Source organism: Montipora capricornis, chromosome 5 (genome assembly GCF_036669925.1).
Source record: "Montipora capricornis isolate CH-2021 chromosome 5, ASM3666992v2, whole genome shotgun sequence".
Taxonomy (NCBI): Eukaryota; Metazoa; Cnidaria; class Anthozoa; order Scleractinia; family Acroporidae; genus Montipora; species Montipora capricornis.
The window spans coordinates 13,380,428-13,400,427 of record NC_090887.1 but is presented as its reverse complement, the minus strand read 5'-3'; the positions used below and the strand labels follow the sequence as shown (position 1 = coordinate 13,400,427).

Genomic DNA, 20,000 nt, shown 5'->3' with positions numbered 1-20,000 from the left:
TTTCTTGTTCATAGTATTATTACGTGAGATATTATTTTTCATTCTATATAATTATCATTTGTAATAAATCTTTAAGCCATAAACGCACACAAATCCTTATAAAGAAAAATATATAAACTATATTATAATGAGTAATATTGGAATTATTGAATGCGTTTATTCTGTTCATCCGATTTATGACTTGTGTGTTTCAGATAAAAATGGAAACGTGATGAATATCGTCAAAAAAGTACCAAGCAAAGGTACAAAAAGTAATTCCGGTTATTTACATGTTGCTGTAAGAAAAAACGGTTGTAAACAAAAAAATATGCTGTCTCATAGATTCATTTGGGAATGTTTCAACGGTATGATTCCAGAAGGAAAAGTGATTGATCACATTAATAACAACAAGAAAGATAATCGCTTATGTAATTTACAGCTTGTCACACAGCAAGAGAATTGTAAAAAAGCAGCTAAGGGTCGTGATTATACATTTGCTGCTAAAAATCATAAAAACAGAAAATGTGTAAAAGCAACAAACATTAATACTAATGAAGTTTCATACTATTACAGCATGTATGCGGTTCAACAACATCTTCAAATAAACGCTGGTATTGTTAAAATGGTTTGTGATTCTTTCAATCGTGTAAAATCAGGTGTTTCAAAAATAGATGGTCAACACTACAAATTTGAGTATATCAAGCAAGATGACTTGCCTGATAACCACAAAAAATCTGCTGATACAAGACCAAAAGTATCAGCAGAACATAAGAAGAAAATTCAAATGAAAGCTGTTAAAAAATGGCAAAACAAGGAATACAAATGTTCAAGATGCAATAAAGTGATGAAAAATGGTAGTAAGTATGTTCACAACAAAAAATGTAAATAAATAGCCAGAAACAATCAAATATTTTTGGCTACAAAGTAGCAATTACAGTATAAACCGTAGTTATTATTATATACGTTACATAACTTGGGTTTAAATATTTTCAATATCTTTCAATGGTATCCAACTATTGAAATCATCACTGTATCCCTTCCACTTCACTAGAGCTTGTTTCTTCTTATAGTCCCTCCGAATGACTTTATCAATACGAAAAACATCCTGTATAGCTTTTAATAATTCAGGTTGATAAAAACTTTCTTGAATATCTTCACCTCTGAGATCTTTTAGTTTGTATGTTAATGGATTAGTGTATTGGATCTTATCAACTGTAAACACTTCTTCAGTCCAATTTGGTGTGTAACCCTTGTCAAACACATTCCGTTTATACTTAGATATTCGGACCTTGTCACCAACCTTAAATTTTGCTTTAGCTGATAATGGCTCCAGATTACCATATAGATTAAAGTAAACGCTTCCTTCATTTATCTTTTTATTGGCTTCAGTAGGTGTCATCTTTATGCTTGAATGTTTTGTGTTGTTGTACTTTTTCACTAGTTTGGGTAGTATATCGAGATACATTGTATTACCTTGAACAGTGAACTGTTTCCACATTTTGGATTTAATTGTTCTATTCCACCTTTCAACCACCGAGGATTTCTCCTCATTTTCAGTGGAGTACATATGTATCCCATTTTTGTCAAGCAAGTCTTTCAAGTGTTTGTTATAGAACTCCTTTCCCTTATCAACCCATAAATATTGTGGTTTTCTGCCTTCCTTGAACATTTCACTGAATGCCTTTGTAACACTTTCATCACCCTTTTTATCCTTTAATGGTACAATCCAACTGTATTTACTGAAAACATCAATGACCATTAGAATATATCGATAACCCTTATTCCATTTGCTAAACTGTTGCATTTCAACAAGATCACTTGCCCATATTTCATCAATATGATTTGTGATTACACGCCGCCGAGTAAAATTACGTTTTATGGGTTTATGTAACTCATCTGCTAATTTTTCTTGCCAGTTTTCTTCACTCGACGGCTTTTTCCGTTTTTTGAAACTCCTAGACCTAGTTTCTGCTTTGTATTGATAACATTTCTTGCCAACCAATGCCCCCATTGTCTTTCATTATACGGTACGTTGTCTAAAGCTTGAACCATTTTTCTATCTGCTTTATTTTTGCATTTCCTATCATCCTTGCAGACGGAATAATCAACATCGTGTTGCATTGCTATTGCATCAGTTCTTCCAGTCGGTATATCGTATATTTCTAATATTTGACCAGTTTTTGGGTCATACTTCAGTTGATTTTCCAAATCATTGTAAGGTCCTGTGTAATGATGCCCAGGAAGCGTCCATCCGCTCTTTGGTTTTGGTAATTTAGCAATAGCTTTGTGAATATCAAGAGCACCACCATCAAGATCTTTTCTGTTTGTTGTGTATTTTTTATTTGGTCTTATTTTTGTCGACAATTGATTTAAAGCTTGTGATCCAACATTTTGAATTGCCGGATTAAGTTTATCCAAAGCATAATCAATGGCTTTCTTCTGTAACTTTGGATCTCGTAGCATTTCTGATGTGTAATATCTACCCATTTCAACTGCTTTTTTGCCAAGATAAGGTACTCCTTTAGTTAAAAATAATTCTGCTGCTGTATTACCTAAATCTGACATGATCCCTTTGCCTGCCATCTCTGACAGGCTATTTAGTTTCCCTGTTTTTTAACAAATTTGGTCTTTTTAATGCCGCATGAAGCACAAGTGCAAAAGAACATTAGTCTGCCATTTTTAGTTGTTTTGTAACCTGAAGGCTCAGTACATTCAGTCACTTTCTTTTGTTTAACACAATACGATTTCATAATATATATAAGTTAGATATTTCTAAAATAATGTTCGATAAATCTCTCATTTTTCATTGTATCATTTATGTCGAACACTTGTAATAAATCATAATACGAATTACCCTTATTCATTTCATTTAAGAAGAAGAGACAGAAGTACCCACATGTTGTTGTGTACATATTTTGTATCTGATTATTTTGATGCAACAAAGTCAGATTTTTCTTTTTGGCATGATTGACCATTTCTTGAAACGGAGGCATACCAAAACTATCAAAATAATTTATCACTTTATCTTTCACATAAGTGGCTACCCAGTGGGATCCTGACATATAAGCTGGTTCAAGATTGTAGATGAATAACGCCTGTTTATGGTTATGTGGAACATTTTCATTCCTTGACAATACTTCATTGATTGGTATATTCAAATATTTACACCATTTTATTAGATCATGGTTACTCAAAGGGGTGTTTTTATAAAATTTTGGTTTTACAATATTGCCCCCAAAATGGGTACGCCATTGAATGGACTGTTTTTTCTCAATAGTAGTCCCTTTCCTGATTTTTTTTTGGTAGTTCTTTTTTTTTACCTGAGCCGGAAATATCATCCACAAGCCGTAGAAAGGAGGGGGTATTTTTGGTAACCCATTTCTAGGTGCTCCATTACCACTTCTAGACCAAGGAGGTGGTAACCCAACCTGTGGAGCTCCTTTTCCAGTCATCTTTTTTATGGCTTCAATACCTAGTGGAATACCGATGCTAGCTAACAGAGTTCCTAAAAATCCACCTGATTGTGTTTTGGTTGGTTTTATACGAACACCTGAACCCGATTGAAGGGCATTTAATATATCCTGTTTTTGTTTCGTCGATAAAAGATGTTTATATTCTATCAGCTTTTTAATTTTGTCTTGTGGCACGAGAAAACCACCAGTCTGTACTCCTTTCCCAGAGATTGCTTTAACCAATTGAGAAGCACCTTCGCTCGCTAGTCCTCCCAAAGCACTTAGTCCAAGCGTTTTTGCAATTGTTGGTGCGAATGATCTTCCAAGTGTTAATACGGTACTCAAAAGACTTCCACCGACTTGTTTCCTGATATTTGTTTTGGCTAATTTGATGTCCATTCCTTTGTTCAATTTGCGATTTTTTTGCAATCTTTTTTTTACCATTGCTGGAACATAAAGAGTGTCGTTTCCATTAAGAGAATCATTTGTTAGTCTTAGAACAATTGTTTCCCTTTTATGGTAAGCATTACTCAGATTCTTTTTTTGATTATCTGAAAGTCTTACGTTGATTTCATGAAGTTCAGTCATATAATATATGTTATATAATTCCAGTTACAAAACATATACAAATAAATAGGAGTTATTGACTTGATTTCATATTACTATTTCAGTTGTGGGCTTATACTATAACCAGTTCATTTCCGATTTTGTCAATGACAACTGTTTCTTCATATAAAACGATAGCATGTACGCTGAAAGGACTGTCGTCAGCACTATTAGCATTGAGTTTATTCCTAAAAATCAACTGTTTGGGATCTCTTGTTAATTTCTCTGCCTGATATGATAGATCGAAATAGATTAGTGAGTATAGACTATTATAATTAGCTATATTCAACTGGGTTCCGGTGTTGTAATCGTTTTTCCTCATTGCATAAGACATTAAATCGTTGAATATTCTTACTTTACTTTCACTGTCATACTCAGCTTCTGGGTAGAATACTTCATTACCATATTCCAATCTGCATGTTGTCAAATAACTACCATTCCCACGATCGGCATTTATATTAAATGTATCAAATTCATATGGATTTGTCGCCGAATTCCTTGTTTTAGCTCGTTGTAGGTATACAAAAATTGCTTTAACATTGTCAATACTAGAAGAAATCTGGAAGAATCCACTACCATGCCTCGGACTAGACATTTGATACATTTCTCTGAGATACGTCCATTTATCCTGTTTTAAAAAAGAACCAATGAACTTATCATACAGACTGTCCTTTGGAGTCAGTTTTGGAACCCATAGTAGAAATCTGTCAATGACAACCCTTCCATCATCAACTGCATCAAGTTTTTGAAGTAGTTCTCTATCATCCGGTAGCTTTAAAGTAAATTCAAGCTGCATTGGTACCAACATCTTACCCTCCAACTCTTCAAGAAAACTGTAACGATTGAGAGGTATGATTCTATTGACATCAGAATTCCCGGTTGTTAAAAGTCGTCTAGCCTCAAATCCTGTATTCTGATTAGCATTAGCTATAAGATGATTTGTATCTAAATACCAAAGACTATTCTTGGCTACACTTCTTGAGTAATCATCAGAATATTCCAGTAAATTCTTAACAAAAACGACCTTGTGTAAATTATCAGTATCGTACACAATTTTACCAGCGCTTTTTATCATCATATGAGAAATCAATGAATGAGATCCATTAATAACTGTTATACGATCTGCACCATAGGCTGTACCATCAGCCAATTTTTGTACCTGGAACTGGACCTCGAAATAAGCATTGTACCAATCGTAAAAACTCGATCGATCATTGATTGTAAATGTATATCCATTTTTCTCCTGATGTTGACCATTGGCTGGGGCTCTAATTACATCATCAAGTTGGAAACGCACTAACTCATTTCTTTGTAAAAATTCACTTGTTCGAAAAGCCATCTATACTATTATATTATATAATTTTGCTATCATGTTATTTATTTGAAGACTCTACGCCTTCTTCCAGATCCTGATATCAATTCATTGAGGATCATATCAGTACTTTCATCTTGCTGTTTAATGGGTGAGGATGGAACAATTGCCCTTTGTCTTGTAGCTCCTTTTCTCAAATTTGCCAATTTTTTCGTTATTAGGTCTCCTGACTTCTCTGATACCGCCTTACCCAGACGCTCACCTGCATGGGAAACCCCTGATTCTAATGCCTTCTTTGCTATTGGCTTAGCAAATTTCTTGAAAACAGATGATGCCACACTCTTTAACGGTTTAAAAATATTGTCAACGATAAGTCCAGACCCTTTGTGTTGAAAAACAAATCTACCAAGTTTCGGATGATAAAACCTCTTGAATTCATACGGTTTCATTTATACTCTTATGTTATATTATTATATGCTTTTTAGAACAAGTGAAAAAGACGTATCCGCTCCATTCAGATTCAGTAATCTTCTTTTTCCATCTGTTACCCACATTCTGATTGATGAAATTGTAATTTTATTAATTGGATTAAATGTGACTCGTCGCGGTTCGAGGGTGAAGGAGTAACTTGGTTTTAGTACACTGGTTGAGAATGAATAAATTATGTCTGTGTCTTTACCGTCTGCAAGCGATTTGTTCATTAAATCACAATGAATATTGAGTATGTCTGTGTCTTGACTGAGATTTGGCAATCTTGGTCCAATATGCGTTCCACTTGCTAATATCTTTTTGTCAAAACCGATTAGGTCATTAAAATTACTTGCTCTTAAATCAAGTTGGTAATTTTCAGCTAATGTAACCGTGACCCTAAATGTTGTGTTGTCGAATTCAAGAGTGATTGGAAACGTATCACCAGTTTTCGTTACATTTTCAATGTATGTGTTGAAATCTGTATAATTCCATACATCGGCCGGAAGTGTAATGTTTTTAAAAGTTAAACCATTATCTGAGCTATATTTAATTAATTGATTTTTGTATCCAGCATTGACATTGAACCAAGTGAATGACATGTTGATGACTCTGTTAAGACCAATAACATATTGCTTATTATTGTCTAGAATTATAGGTCTGGTAAAATTTGTTGTAAAATCTTCTGGTTTATTATTCCCTTGATTTTTTACACTATAAGATGATAAAACTATCTCTCGTTGCATTATATAATGAAGTTACATTAAATTTTGAAATATTGTTTGTATAATTTATCATATTGTGACCTGTTGATTGTTGACATCTTTAAAAGCATGTCCAATATAGAAACACCCATATTTCGCATGTCAATGGTGGTATTACCTGCTAATATCTCACCAACAATTAAATCTAATTTTTTTATAAGTTCTTTCGGTTTGTTGAAAAATATAACATTACCACCTTTTTGTTTTTTCATACCAGAACCTTTCATTGTTTCGATTTTGTTTTCATAATGCTTTATGTATTCATTTAAAGTAGCTCTTGCGTTGTCTATTCTTTTGTTTAGCACTTGCCTTTCTGCATCTGAATTTTCTCCTGATTTATATTGTTTCGTGATTTGAGATTTGTAACCTTTTAATTGATTTCTTTTCATTTTAGCTTCATTGACAATCTTGTTGAGATAGTTTTTGTTTTTTCGTTGAGTCATTTCTTGTTAATTTATCACCTTTTCAACAGAATCATAATTTTGAAGACCAAGATCACCTAATATCTCATTATCCATATCTTCATCATCTAATCCATAATCTATCTCCTCGTCTTCATCATATTCTGGTGGTAATTCTGGTTCTTCATGAAAGTACTTAGGATCAACATAAATCTCTTTTTTGCCTTCCAGAAGATCTTGTAAAGATTCTTCATATGTTGGCGGTTTTGGCACCAGTTGTTTTTCTTGCTGTGGCAAAACAGGTTGTTCAAATAATTCACCAAGATTCATATCTGGAACTTCATCCTCTATATCAATGCCGTAATCAGGAACTTCTCCTTTCTTCAGTGGTCGTTTTTTCCTTGGCAACCTTAAAACCTGATTACTATCAATAACATCATCTAATTTACTTGTAATTGGTTTGAATACTTTTGAAAATCCCTGTTGACTGGTCTGCTGACCAATAGTATGTTTTGTAATTGCATTATGGACATAATTGATCTTATCCCCTAATTCAGATTTACTCTTTGCGAGTTCTTTCCACCTAAGCAAACTCATTTTTGTTATATTATTACGTTACATAAAATGGAAATTCATATATAAAAATAACGTTTTACACGGTGTTGAACACCGTGTTGAACACCATGTTAAACACCGTGTTATACACCATGTTATTGAAATAATATACCCATATAATATAAATGAAAATACCAAATTATGATACTGACAATAAAGTCACATCCAATTTTAAACAATTATATGATTTTATGCCTGATCGATGCTTCCGAATGCTCATTTGCGGACCTTCTGGTTCGGGAAAAACAAATACACTGATGCATATGATTTACAATTTGTTGTACTTTGATAAAATATACCTTTATGCAAAAAACTTAGAGCAGTCAAAGTATCAGAATCTCATGGATAAGTTCAAACCAATAAGTGATGAAGCTGGTTATGATGTTATTGAAGCAAGCAATGATAAAATCATTCCTGTAAACGATCTTGATAGTGAAAATCAGAAATTGGTAATATTTGACGATTTTGTATGTGATAGAAACCAAAAGCCATTAGTTGACTATTTTATTCAGGGAAGACATAAAAATTGCAGTGTTATTTATCTCAGTCAAGCATATTATAAAATTCCAAAAGATGTCAGATTAAACTGCTCACATTTTGCTATTTATGAATTTCCAAGCAACAACGAAAAGTCGCTTATTTGCAGAGATAACAATGTATCAAAACAATTATACGAAAAAGCAACTGGTGACCCTTACAGCTTCATATATATCGATAAGCCACGGAAATTTACAACAATGAACTTCAATGGAACAATATAACCCATATATATATGAGTTACTCAAATGGCAAATTACCTGAAGATACATTGTCACATGACAAAATTATTGAAATAGTAAAAGGATTGCCTGGCGTTGGTTTTAAACTAACAGATGACGGTGATTACGATATTCAAAATAAAAAACTGAGGAATGTAGCTTCACCGCAAACGAATGACGATGCAACCACTAAGAGTTATGTTGATAATAAGGCATTACTAGTTGACGGTAGTAATAAGATGTTAGGAGCACTCGATATGAATTCGAGAAGAATAGAAAATGTTGCACCCGGTAGACATAATACAGCTGATGCATTAACACATTTACAACTAGAAGCATTTTATCTTGATTTGAATACTAACACTGGTGATATTGAAGCACAAAATCCTATCGACATGAAAGATCAAAGAATCAAGGGGTTAGACGAACCAGTGCATCATAAAGATGCTGCAACAAAATTTTACATCGATGATTTTATGACTCAAAAGGCTGATAAAACAGAGTTGTCTCAAAAAGCCGATAAAACAGATCTTGCCAATTATTTAAAAAGAGATGGGACAGTTTCCGTAATTAGTGATTTTGACTTTGGTGACAATAAAATTACAAAGGTTAGTAACGGTTCACAATCGACTGATGTAGTAAATAAAGGATACATTGATACTGCATTAGCCGCTAAACCAAATGTCAATCAGGTTGTGTTACGGAGTGGTATTCAAGAAATGACTGGAAATTTGAATTTGTCTTGGAATAAAATAACAAATTGCGGACAACCAACTGGTACTAGAGATGTGACTAACAAAGCTTATGTCGATTTCGAGGTTGGAAAAAACCAGATATAAATCAAGTCATTTTACGAGACGGCAGTAATACAATGACTTCTAATCTAGACATGAACAATCAACGAATAATAAATCTCGGAAACGCCACACATAATCAAGATGCCATAACTTTGAAGCAAGTAAATGATGCTTTTTCAACTATAAGTACCGAAAATAATAAATATACAGACCAAAAAATAGCGGAGAGTTATATAAGCACACACGAAAATCGAAAGAACGTTTTGGCATACGCTATGGATGATGGACAATTCACTGAAGATTTCGGAATACAGGACGTTAATTTAATCACCTATAATGACTCACCTCATAAAACCAACAAAAAAGCATTCTCTTTGAAGGTTCAAAAAACAAATGACGGATCCAGTCTGTTTAAAGGAAGGTTTGATTTTAATTTATTCAAGATGATACGTGATGATTTCAGTAATAAATATACTGTGTGTTTAGAAGTGTATTTCGAAAAAGATGGTAGACATGATTCAGAATTTAATTCTTTTAATATAACATTGAAAAACTGAATATGAATACATTGATAAATCACACACAATAAAATTCGATACTGATTATAAATATTATCGAGGTATATTGAATCTTTCTCCAGACGGCACATCTCCATCGATTCAAAGAAGGTTATATGTTCATGTTCAGAGTAGTTTTAACAACCTTAGTGCTAGTCTGTTACCTTTATATGTACTGATTTATGGCATTAAGGATGAAGCAAAAAACGATCTAGATATGAGTATATTTGATTACGAAAAAGCTTATGAAGTCTCCAACAATAATCTTCAAATTCACATACCCATTAATATGAACAACAACGGAATTAGGGGTCTGCCGAGATCACCGATAGATGACAACGGTCCTTTAACCAGAACATACATACCATTTTTTCTTGTAGGTACAACCGAAATCGGAACTAATAATTGTCATTTTTCATATGAAATGCAATTAGATGGTACAAGCACTAATACCAGATTGTCGTCTATTGTTGGAGGAAGAAACATTAAAATTTTGCAAGTTGTCATCTGGTCGAACAAACGTTTGAATGGTGTTTACAAATTAATCATAAAGAGTAACTTTTATTCAGGTACTGCTTCAAATATTATAGGATTGGTTTACAACATTAGTTACACTTTCTACGGTATCAACAGAATATATATTGAAACCACTACTAACGAAAGAAAAAGGTTTTTTTACACCATATATTACAGACCCTATAATTTCTAAAAAATATCTAATCGAAATATATATGGCATTGTATGTTAAAGATGAACACGGAGACTTTGTTCTGGACGACAACGGTAATAAAATCGAATATACTGTCGAATATACCAATATTGATGTAGTTACGACTGACACAGTCGATTTTTCTGTGAATTCTGATGGTCATGCAGAAACCGGCAAAAATCTCATCGTAAAGCCTGCTACGGCAGATAACCATGTTGTTGTCAAATCACAGGTCGGTAGCATTGTTAGAGATTCATTTCTCGATCTTTGGGTATCTGAATATCTTCGAATGTATGCAAATTGCGTATATCAGATAGACAGATCAGATGGTCAAAATGTGAAGATTGATTCAAGCAGAAAGGTAGAAACTATATATGACAAAAGCAATGAGGAAAGTGATGCCACTCAAACAGATTCATCTAAAAGACCTACCTTATGCACAAAAGCTGAAAAACATAATGGTCGATATTTCCTGAAATTTAGTGGTACACAGAAAATGATATCTCAGGTTAATCTGAATAATGACGCAGTCAATGTTTTCGTTGTCTATAAATTAGATTCAAGAGGTCCGTCACAAAATTTTTGGAATAATGCTCTTTTTGGACACGATAATGGGGGGTTTGACAAATTCATAGCTTATTCTGGTTCAAATCTAGTGGTATCTGGAGCTGATTCTGCAAATAATTGTGTTTATCTTGGTCCTGCTGCTTCTCTTCAGAGTTTCTCGAAACTAGATGATTATAGCGAGAATGATTTGGGTGAACTTAACAAATGGCACTGTTTATCAGTACATTGGGATAACAAATCTTCGCCTAAAACTGAAAAAAGTAAGATTTACTGGAACAAAATACATATTGGTGATTTTACTGGTGACAACCGTACAGGAAACAGTACAACTGTTTTTGGTAGTCTGAATCCCACAACAGATATAGCTCCTCTTAGAGGAAATATAGCCTTTTTCTGTGTATATTTGGATTTTATCCTAGATGAAAAAACGATATTAGACCATCATACCGTTCTGATGCAAAGATACAATATAACGTAATATATATATGTATATCAATTTATTGCTTGAATATGTTACATACAATTTTGAAAAAACAAAGGAAAAACATCCAAACATTGACGATAAAATATTAAAATCAGCACTTGTTTATAGATACCTGCATTTTTATCATCTCGAAAGAGATATATCTATAAATAAGATTCTTGAACTCAATAATGGCGAAATGGGTCTTCTTGGACCAGGTAGTGGCTGTCTAACATGGTTACTTGAAAAGATCTTCGGTTGGATTAATATATTAAATTCACATAGTGTGTTACATGATGCTTCCGGGAGGTGTTATGACCACCATAAGCTCGGTAGAGGTTACACGTATGCTATTTCAGAAAAATACACAACTAAATTGATTAAAAGATCACCTTTTTGTGGTCAAGTCAGTGGTATACTATATATTCTATGCAGACGATTAACAATCTAAACTATAAATATGACTGACAAACGAAAAAAATATTTGACTGGAATCATATTTCAGATTCACTGACTGAAGATCAGGTTGATGAACTAAAGAGCTATTATAAAACATATCACAGAAAACAATGGTGCTTCAAGCAAGCTTTAAAAAGATACAAAAAATTCAAACTAATTGGGAATTCTGTTTCTATTCTGACAGGCACAGGAGGCATTATTGCTGCTGTAGTAACCCATGGTATAGCTTTAGTCGGTATATCAACAGCTGCTATACTGATCAAAAGTTACATGGGTTATCAATCATTAGACATAAAAATTCAAAATTGTACTTATGCATACCAATCATATGGACATCTTCTAATAAATTTAAAAGACATGATGAGAAGTGGTGATTTTCAACCATCAATTTACAATGAAATGAAAAATATAGACGATTTTGTCACTGATGTATGTCCTAATGTAGACAAATTTCTTCTAAAATACAACGACAAATTCATTTCTTGACAATTGCATTGATTTCATCAGATGCTAATGTAAGGATTTCTCTCCAATACAGTTCATACTTTTCAAGAGTTTTTTTAGACTTTGTCGTCTTGACCTTTTCAAAAGGAAGATCAAGTATTTTAAATATTTTTTTAAAAAGAAAGTTGATGTTAATCATACGCTTTCTATCATCAACGTTGACATGCCTGATAACCTTTCCAATTTCTTCAAAAATCTTCATTATTTTGTTTTTGTGTTTGACTGTAATCTGGAAATTATTTTTCACAGCTATTTTATTTATTATGTTTTCTATATGATATTTTCTTGCATACACTAATTTACGTCGAAATTTATGTTTATTCCGACGAAATTCGATAAATTTTATAAGTGGTTTATAGCCATTAACTGTCCCACATTTTTACAAACTAGCATATTGTTACCATTCACTATATCAGGTTGACTGCACCATTGCTCAATTTCTTTCGTATGTTTACCTATTTCTTTATTACAATAAGGACAAATGATTTCTTCCATGTGTACAAGTTCTTCATGTATGTCTTTACAACTCATTATACTATTATATGAGATATTAATTTTATACAACAAAAATATATAGATTTCCAAAAATACTAGATCATAAATACGAAATCAATAATTGGTAGCCGAAAATACGAGATCAAAAATATGAAACCATAATATGGAAAAACATATAGATTACCAAAAATACGAGATCAAAAGTTGGAAGCCATTATATGGAAAGTAGTATAGAGTTGGGTTTGGTAACAGATCAAAAAATGATCTGGTACCCCCAACTCCTATACTACTTACTGACCATTTATTATATGGCTTGTGTTTGTAGCCGATATAACGCGCGCTCTGATTGGCTAATTGTGACTGAATTGTAGGGCATTATTCTCCCGTAATGCCCACGGGCCGATTACCGGCTTGCAAAAACAAAGCAAAAGGTAATTAAAAAAACATATTTCCAACAGCGTATAACTTATTTACAGACAACTGAAACATTTTATAAAAGCGAAAGTTGAACGAAAAAATTTAAGAAAAATAACAGTAAAATATGTTTTCCAGGCAAAATTTGGTCATTTTAGCGTTGATTACGAATGTTTGGATGCAAAACTAAAATTTTCTGCAATTTATCTGCTTTCTTGGACATAAATTCGACCGAAAACTGATGAGGCACGAATATTTTTAGATTTTTAGGAATAATCGGATTAGCGATCAATGCGTAATGTGATAATGCGATAAAACTGTCAAATTTGCGACCCGTTGCGAACGGCAACGGAAGCGATCGCATTACGAATAATTAACCTCTGTTTGCCAAAAACCACCCAAATAACGGGCGGGTCTAAAACACAGGTCACATTCCACAGGTCACTCATCGCAGGTCATTGTTTTACCTTTTTAAAAGTGACCCAAAACCCTCAATTTGGCTAACCCTAGGCCTAAAAACCCCAATTAGGCCTAGGGTTAGCCAAATTGAGGGTTTTGGGTCACTTTTAAAAAGGTAAAACAATGACCTGCAATGAGTGACCTGTGGAATGTGACCTGCGTTTTAGACCCCCCGCCAAATAACCGATTTTTTGACGGAAAATTCACCCCAGAGAATAAAACTATTCACTGGACATGTAACAAAGGTAAATATGTTCGAGCGAAAGCGAAAACAAGCGAATATTTTGAGGGAAAACACAATTATGTGAGATCAAAGGAAAATCTGTTTAAGACACGCAATTGAATCGCTCCGGAAATAATTTTACCTTTTCAGCGATTTTAACGCTTGAAATTTCATGCAATCCACCTGGTCTAGTCTTTGAATTCACTATTATCGCTGCCCTACGAATCTTCAGTGTTCTACGTAACAGCACACTTGGTAAAAGACGGCTCGACGGGAGACAGATCGTTGTCGAAGTCCATTACTCGTCGCTTTTAAGCTTGTTCAGTATCCAACTGACTTGCCATTATTGAGCTTCATAAGGGTATATTTTGTTCAAAGATCCACTAAAACGCCATTTGCGTTACATGACTTTCGACGCCATTGCCGGTTAAGTTAATCGTTCTACTGTGTCCACCAGAGAAATCTACGCATTTCCCACTACCCTCTCGATCCTAAGAAAATACACGCAGAAGGCTCTACGCACAAAGACACCACTTAGCAGGGGAGTGACAGGCAAGACTTTTACCGACACGGAAAATAAAACGGAGAAATCTACCCATTTTCCGACTGGGATTGCCATAGGCAACCCAGTAATTAATATTCTGGCGGTAAAATACGTCGTTTACCATAAAATGCGTCAATTACAGTGCGCGAAATTTGCATGAAGTTCTTCCGAAGGCCCTAGGCTGCTATAGAGACCCAACAATTTTCTCAGTTAAAATTATGGGATGACATGACGTTCGAATACATGGGAGATTGAGAAAGCGATTGATTTCATGTTAATTAGCTCAGCAAAGTCTCTCAAGCAGCTATTCAAAATTAATACTCAAGCGTTGAATAAAATTTATGACAGCAGAGCAATACATTTTAATGCCCTCTTACAGCAGGGATCGAATACAGGAATTTATATAATAATTAGGATAGCACGCGCACTTTCATTGCGTTTAGATGAGAGTGTGGAACCACGGCTGTGATATCAGTCGAATTTTGATTGGTTATATGCCATCAGACGCGCGTTTTGATTGGCTGGTAGGAAACATGACCGTGTAACAAGAAAATCTGTTTCAATCAACAATTTTCGATTATTTGCTTCCTTCATTTGTCGAATTATCTTTGAGGAATATTTTATAAAAGCAATATAGAGGCCTTTTTTCCTTGTTTCCATAGCCTCATCTAAACACTCGGGAAAGTTGGGAGAATTCTCGACAGTTATGCAAACCCTCGACTGCGTCTCGTGTTTGCATAACTGTGTCGAATTCTCCAAATTCCCTCTCGTGTTTACCCTGGGTGCCAGAGGTTCTATTTTTCTTTCGCGAGGAGCGAGCGGTTAAAACGGAGTGGCGAAAAATACGAACCTCTGGTCACAGTGGTTAAGAATCTCACTTCCATGCAAATTCGGAATAAGATTATCCTGCCAAACCGGTTTTCTACAGTGACGTCAATGTTGTACCCAATTCAAGCCCTTTGGGAATAGAACGTTTGATTTTGACAGTTCCCATCGTGCAACAACCGATCAAAAGCGACATGAAAACAGAAACTAATTACTGTTGGTGGCTGCGGTTTAGTTTTCTCACGCGTGACTAGTTTCCTACTCGAAACACGATATTTTTGGTGTTCACGGTTTTCGAATGTTCTTTCAGCTCTAGGATATACGAATCAATCAAGGCATTCAAGGGGCAAATAACGCCGATAGCATCTTTTGGTTAATGAATCCACGATCACGCAAATACAAACAAACTTTCAGCACAAGTTGAAATATCAAAGATTTGCGGCATCCAGTTGGCAGGACCACAAACACATCCTCACGCTTGATGAAATTCCTGAACAGGTTTCAATTCTAAAATCTCCGAATATCCAGAATTTGCTGTGTATTGTACTGTGCAAACCTCTAAATACTCGCTCGAATTCTCAGCCTTCCACGCTCCAAATTTTTGTTTTCGTAGCACTCCTTGCGGTCAAAACCGGTTTTGTGGCAACTGGGATGCACTATCGCCGTTCAACCAGTGAAATTGAGTGTTAGATTGTTTTTACTCGGAAAGAACTGGCACTGACTATGAAAACCAATCAGCGACCGTGTTCATAATCACAAATCATGGAAGTAAGATTCTTAACCGCCGTGACCAGAGGTCGCTCCTCGCGAAAGAAAAATAGAACCTCTGGCACCCTGGGTTAACTCGTGTTTAGATGAGACTATGGAAACACGGAAAACGTCCTCTGTTGCTTTAATGGTTTTAATTAAAAAAAAAAAAAAACAATGATCCCATCAAACCTCTCAACAAGGGGCCGATTTTGAATGTTGGCTTGCTTTTGACGCTTTCTGACACTGAAATACCATTTCCCGGAGTGATTTTGGTCGTTCCTACAATATATAATTTATTCCTGCCAAACGGCCAGTGGAAACTTGCCCTGTGTGCTTTTCTCTAGAGCCCGTGAATTGTAACTGACTTGTTGAAGTCTTGAGAAATTCGCATTGTCTTGGCAAGAATTGCAAAGTTTGTGACACTACTGAACTAAGGCAATCATCGGCGTGTTTTTCTTCCTTCCAAACAATTTACACGTTTATTTAAGACCACTTGTGTTTAACCGTATTAATAACTTTTATCAGTAGAAATGAAACAAACCGTCATTGGGTTGCCGTTTCCTAAAATCACTGCAATTTGTCTGATAAAAAGTTTGAAAATTTTCACGCAAAATAGAAGCGGCTATAAAAAGCAGTACATTTAGGTTAAGAGGCTATGGTTATTTTGCAGAAAATTGCTAAATGGTGCAAAGCCAACTTTGTAAGTATCTACCTTGTAAACGATTGTACATGTCAGCGTCACTTTATCTCGATCTCGGTGAGGTATCAGTGAAGACTTGGAACAAACAAACAAGCGTTTCCAAAGTTTGTCAACCTATCAGCGTTTTCGAGTAAAAACTGTTTCAAACTCGGTGCTGGTGGAAGAAATGACCGTACAGGTCAACCTCCAAGAAGAAGGGCTTAACCTGAAGAGCGCCACGTATGCTTACTTTGGGGACACCCAACGAAGACCTCGTTGAAAAATCTGTTCGCAAGGAGTGTTTCCTAGAAATTTCTAACATTTTCCTCCTCGCCTTTTCGAGATTTGTCGAAAACAAAAACGTTACTGAAACCTCACATACAGATTCACAACTAGGGAAGGGGATCCCACACATGTTCCAGAAGGTTATTTTTGACTCTCTGATAGGTCATTTGTAAAACATTTTTGGGGAAGCAGCTAGCTCCTTGGAAAGCTTGAGTTCATTTTCATCTATCAATATCTGACAGGAAAAATTTTCGTGAAATTCCGAAAAAAACCCGGAACATTTTCCGTAACATTTGCGGGCACTTCAAATCATTTCGCTGATAAGAACATCAGTATTTGTCAATTACAATGAACTTATAACTGTCCCTAGGAAAATATGCTTTGAACTTGTCCGTTGTATTCCCCTAAGGCTTAAACGGCAAATCGTTCAACCTCCAAAAATTACATAGCCAAATTCAGCCTTCAAAAGATCAAAATTAAATTTAAGTTTTTCATTGCGGACAAGTCTTGACAAAGTGGAAAGAGCGGCGAGGGAAGATGTTTTTGTAAAAGATCCATCAAGGTGAAGAATTCGATATACACTTACCCTGAGCCGCTATAAAGAACGAATGTGATCTCGAGAAATGTCTCCGTGCAGACTGATCATAAGCTTATGCGATCAATGCTCTTGCAAAATCCATCATCTGCCTACTATGATGATTTTTTCAGTGATTTGATGCGACATAACTTTAATTAAAATAAGCATGAGATATACTTTTCGTTCGGCAGGAGACCTCAACGGTCGTCTAAATGCATTAAACTCACCCGGAAAGAGAGGTCAAACCTGGCAGTTTCTTGCTATGAAGATCTGAATTTTCCAGTCCTGAAAACAGAAAAGTGGGGACAAATAATATTTTTAATGATGTAAATATATCGGGAAACAAATCAATACATAAATTGTTTTCGTGGTTGAAAGGTATAGTCTTCACCTTAGGAGGCAAGTTTAACACGCAATAGTTTACCATTTAAGGTAAAATTCATTATTTTCGGTTGCTTAATTTTCGGGATCAGCTGAAACAAAACCATTCACATTTAGCGAATCGATATTGGATTTGTCTATGCATGGCAAGTGCCGTTCGTTGCTTCGCCGGCATAGCATGATCGGGGAACTCTGAGCTCAGAAGAACACAACAGCGCCTTTTTATCATGGTTTCAACACCTCTTTTGTGTTCTGGTTATACAATTAATTTTTTTTAAAATTGGAACTCATGGAGTAGTTTGCCTGTCTGAAAATCCTGCCATACCTTTCTTTATCCAAAAGATGACATCATTTAAATGACCGAAAATCTGACGTTTTAACTGTTTTCTTTATCGAAGTTCCAAAATTCGCTAAGGATCGAAATTCTATCATTTTTTAACGCCTCTCGAACAAAGATTTTACCGATATACCAGGTTTTTTCGTTGCACGTGAAGTTATAATTGAAATTACAAATAACAAAAATAAAAACTCTTTTAAGGTTTAATCTTAATAATCAATAAGCCGTTTTAAAAATATATGTTTATATGTTTTGAGATCGGTAGCGTGCTTTGTTTATTAAATACAGCAATTTTACTTAAGGGCATTGCACAGTAGGTGATGTCGATATAGCTGCTGTGAACTTATCATATACATTAAAATATCTAATAAAAATTCACCTTCTGTTTTTGGCTAGTGAACAGTCAATATGTTAGGTGTGCCTAAGTGAATATTTGCTAAAAGCTCAGTTTTGTTGCCAATATTTCACTGCTTTCTGGCCGCCATATCGATGTCCTCTGGACCGACCGTCTACGTGCTCAAGTTTCTAACTTTTATGAATGGTACGTTGAACTAGCAACACAAGCAGATCGGATGCCCATGAGACCTTGAAATCTTGTTTTTATTGCATTTTCATTTCTTTGCTTAATTTTTTAAATAGTAGGAGGCTGTATTATTTCATCGAAGATAGTACAACAGCCACCTCGTACATCTTTAATATTCCCAAATGAGACGGCAATACTGGGTATTCTTGCTTCCATACCTAATTAACTGTTTTTTATATTCATATTAATCATTGCCTCGTTCGAAGAAAATTATTATTTTTAATTTTGAGCTTTAAAGGGAGGAACCAAGTGTCCATTTTAATTAAAAAACCAATGTAAAAGTAACGTAAATTATTGACAACATTGGACCCAAGCTCTTTGTGAGCTGAACAGCTTGATTTAAGGAGGCTCGAAATAGTTTCTCCTTTTTTCAAACAAATAAACATATTCTGTTCTTAGATACAGTTAGGGCAATCATATCAAGACGAAATTTGGCCAGGGTATTAAGTACCTATCGTAGATTTCTCACATTATGTTTTCCTCCAAAATAATGTTACCATGGCAACGATATTAGGCATTTCTTTGAGCCTTAAAATCAACATATGTTGTCCTTTTTGAAGAAACGAGACGGTGAAATTTTCCCATTCAGCGTTACCAGATAATGTTAGAAATACTCTCTAAAATATTTAAAATTCAACGAAATCTGTAGGTCAGTTTTTCAGAAAAATAAGTTTTTTTGAATTGTGACTCTAATTTTTTTTTTCACCTACAGAATTTTTTTAAATTTTAAAGACAAACGGTTTAAATTAATCTAAGCTAACATGCAAAAAATGAAAAAAATTCACCGTCCAGAAGCAGAGATATAAACGAGTAAAGTTGCAAAATCAGGAAAAATTAGGGGGTTACAAGATCAGCATTTACGCATGCGTCACCCGCTCATTCGAGTCCGCGCGCGAGTGGAGCTACAGGTCAACACAAACAGATTTAAGCGACTATTAAACCGTTTAAGTAGAATTTTCGTAGTTTTCGTGAATAGGAGATGTCTATTTATATTCCATGTATATAGGAATTGGAGAAAGGTAAGCGAAATTAGCGGT

General features: G+C 34.7%; 1 protein-coding gene and 1 long non-coding RNA gene across 6 annotated transcripts in view; one reads left to right on the top strand and one right to left on the bottom strand.

Annotated features, from left to right (window-relative positions):
* The window catches only part of LOC138049561 (uncharacterized), a 9,904-nt gene extending 3,784 nt beyond the window's left edge, over positions 1-6,120 (top strand). Inside the window, exon 4 of the long non-coding RNA XR_011132401.1 lies at positions 5,571-6,120. This is a non-coding gene — a long non-coding RNA (uncharacterized lncRNA). The remainder of the gene's footprint in view (positions 1-5,570) is intronic.
* Positions 1-20,000, bottom strand: part of LOC138049559 (galanin receptor type 1-like) — an 85,334-nt gene that overhangs the window by 36,849 nt on the left and 28,485 nt on the right. For 4 of the 5 annotated variants that reach the window (XM_068895889.1, XM_068895892.1, XM_068895891.1 and 1 more), the window contains exon 2: positions 17,890-17,947. The gene's annotated coding sequence lies outside the window, so the exon portion shown is untranslated. Of the gene's footprint in view, positions 1-17,889; positions 17,948-18,759; positions 18,835-20,000 lie in introns of those variants that run through there. The other variant, XM_068895893.1, reaches the window with a different exon arrangement.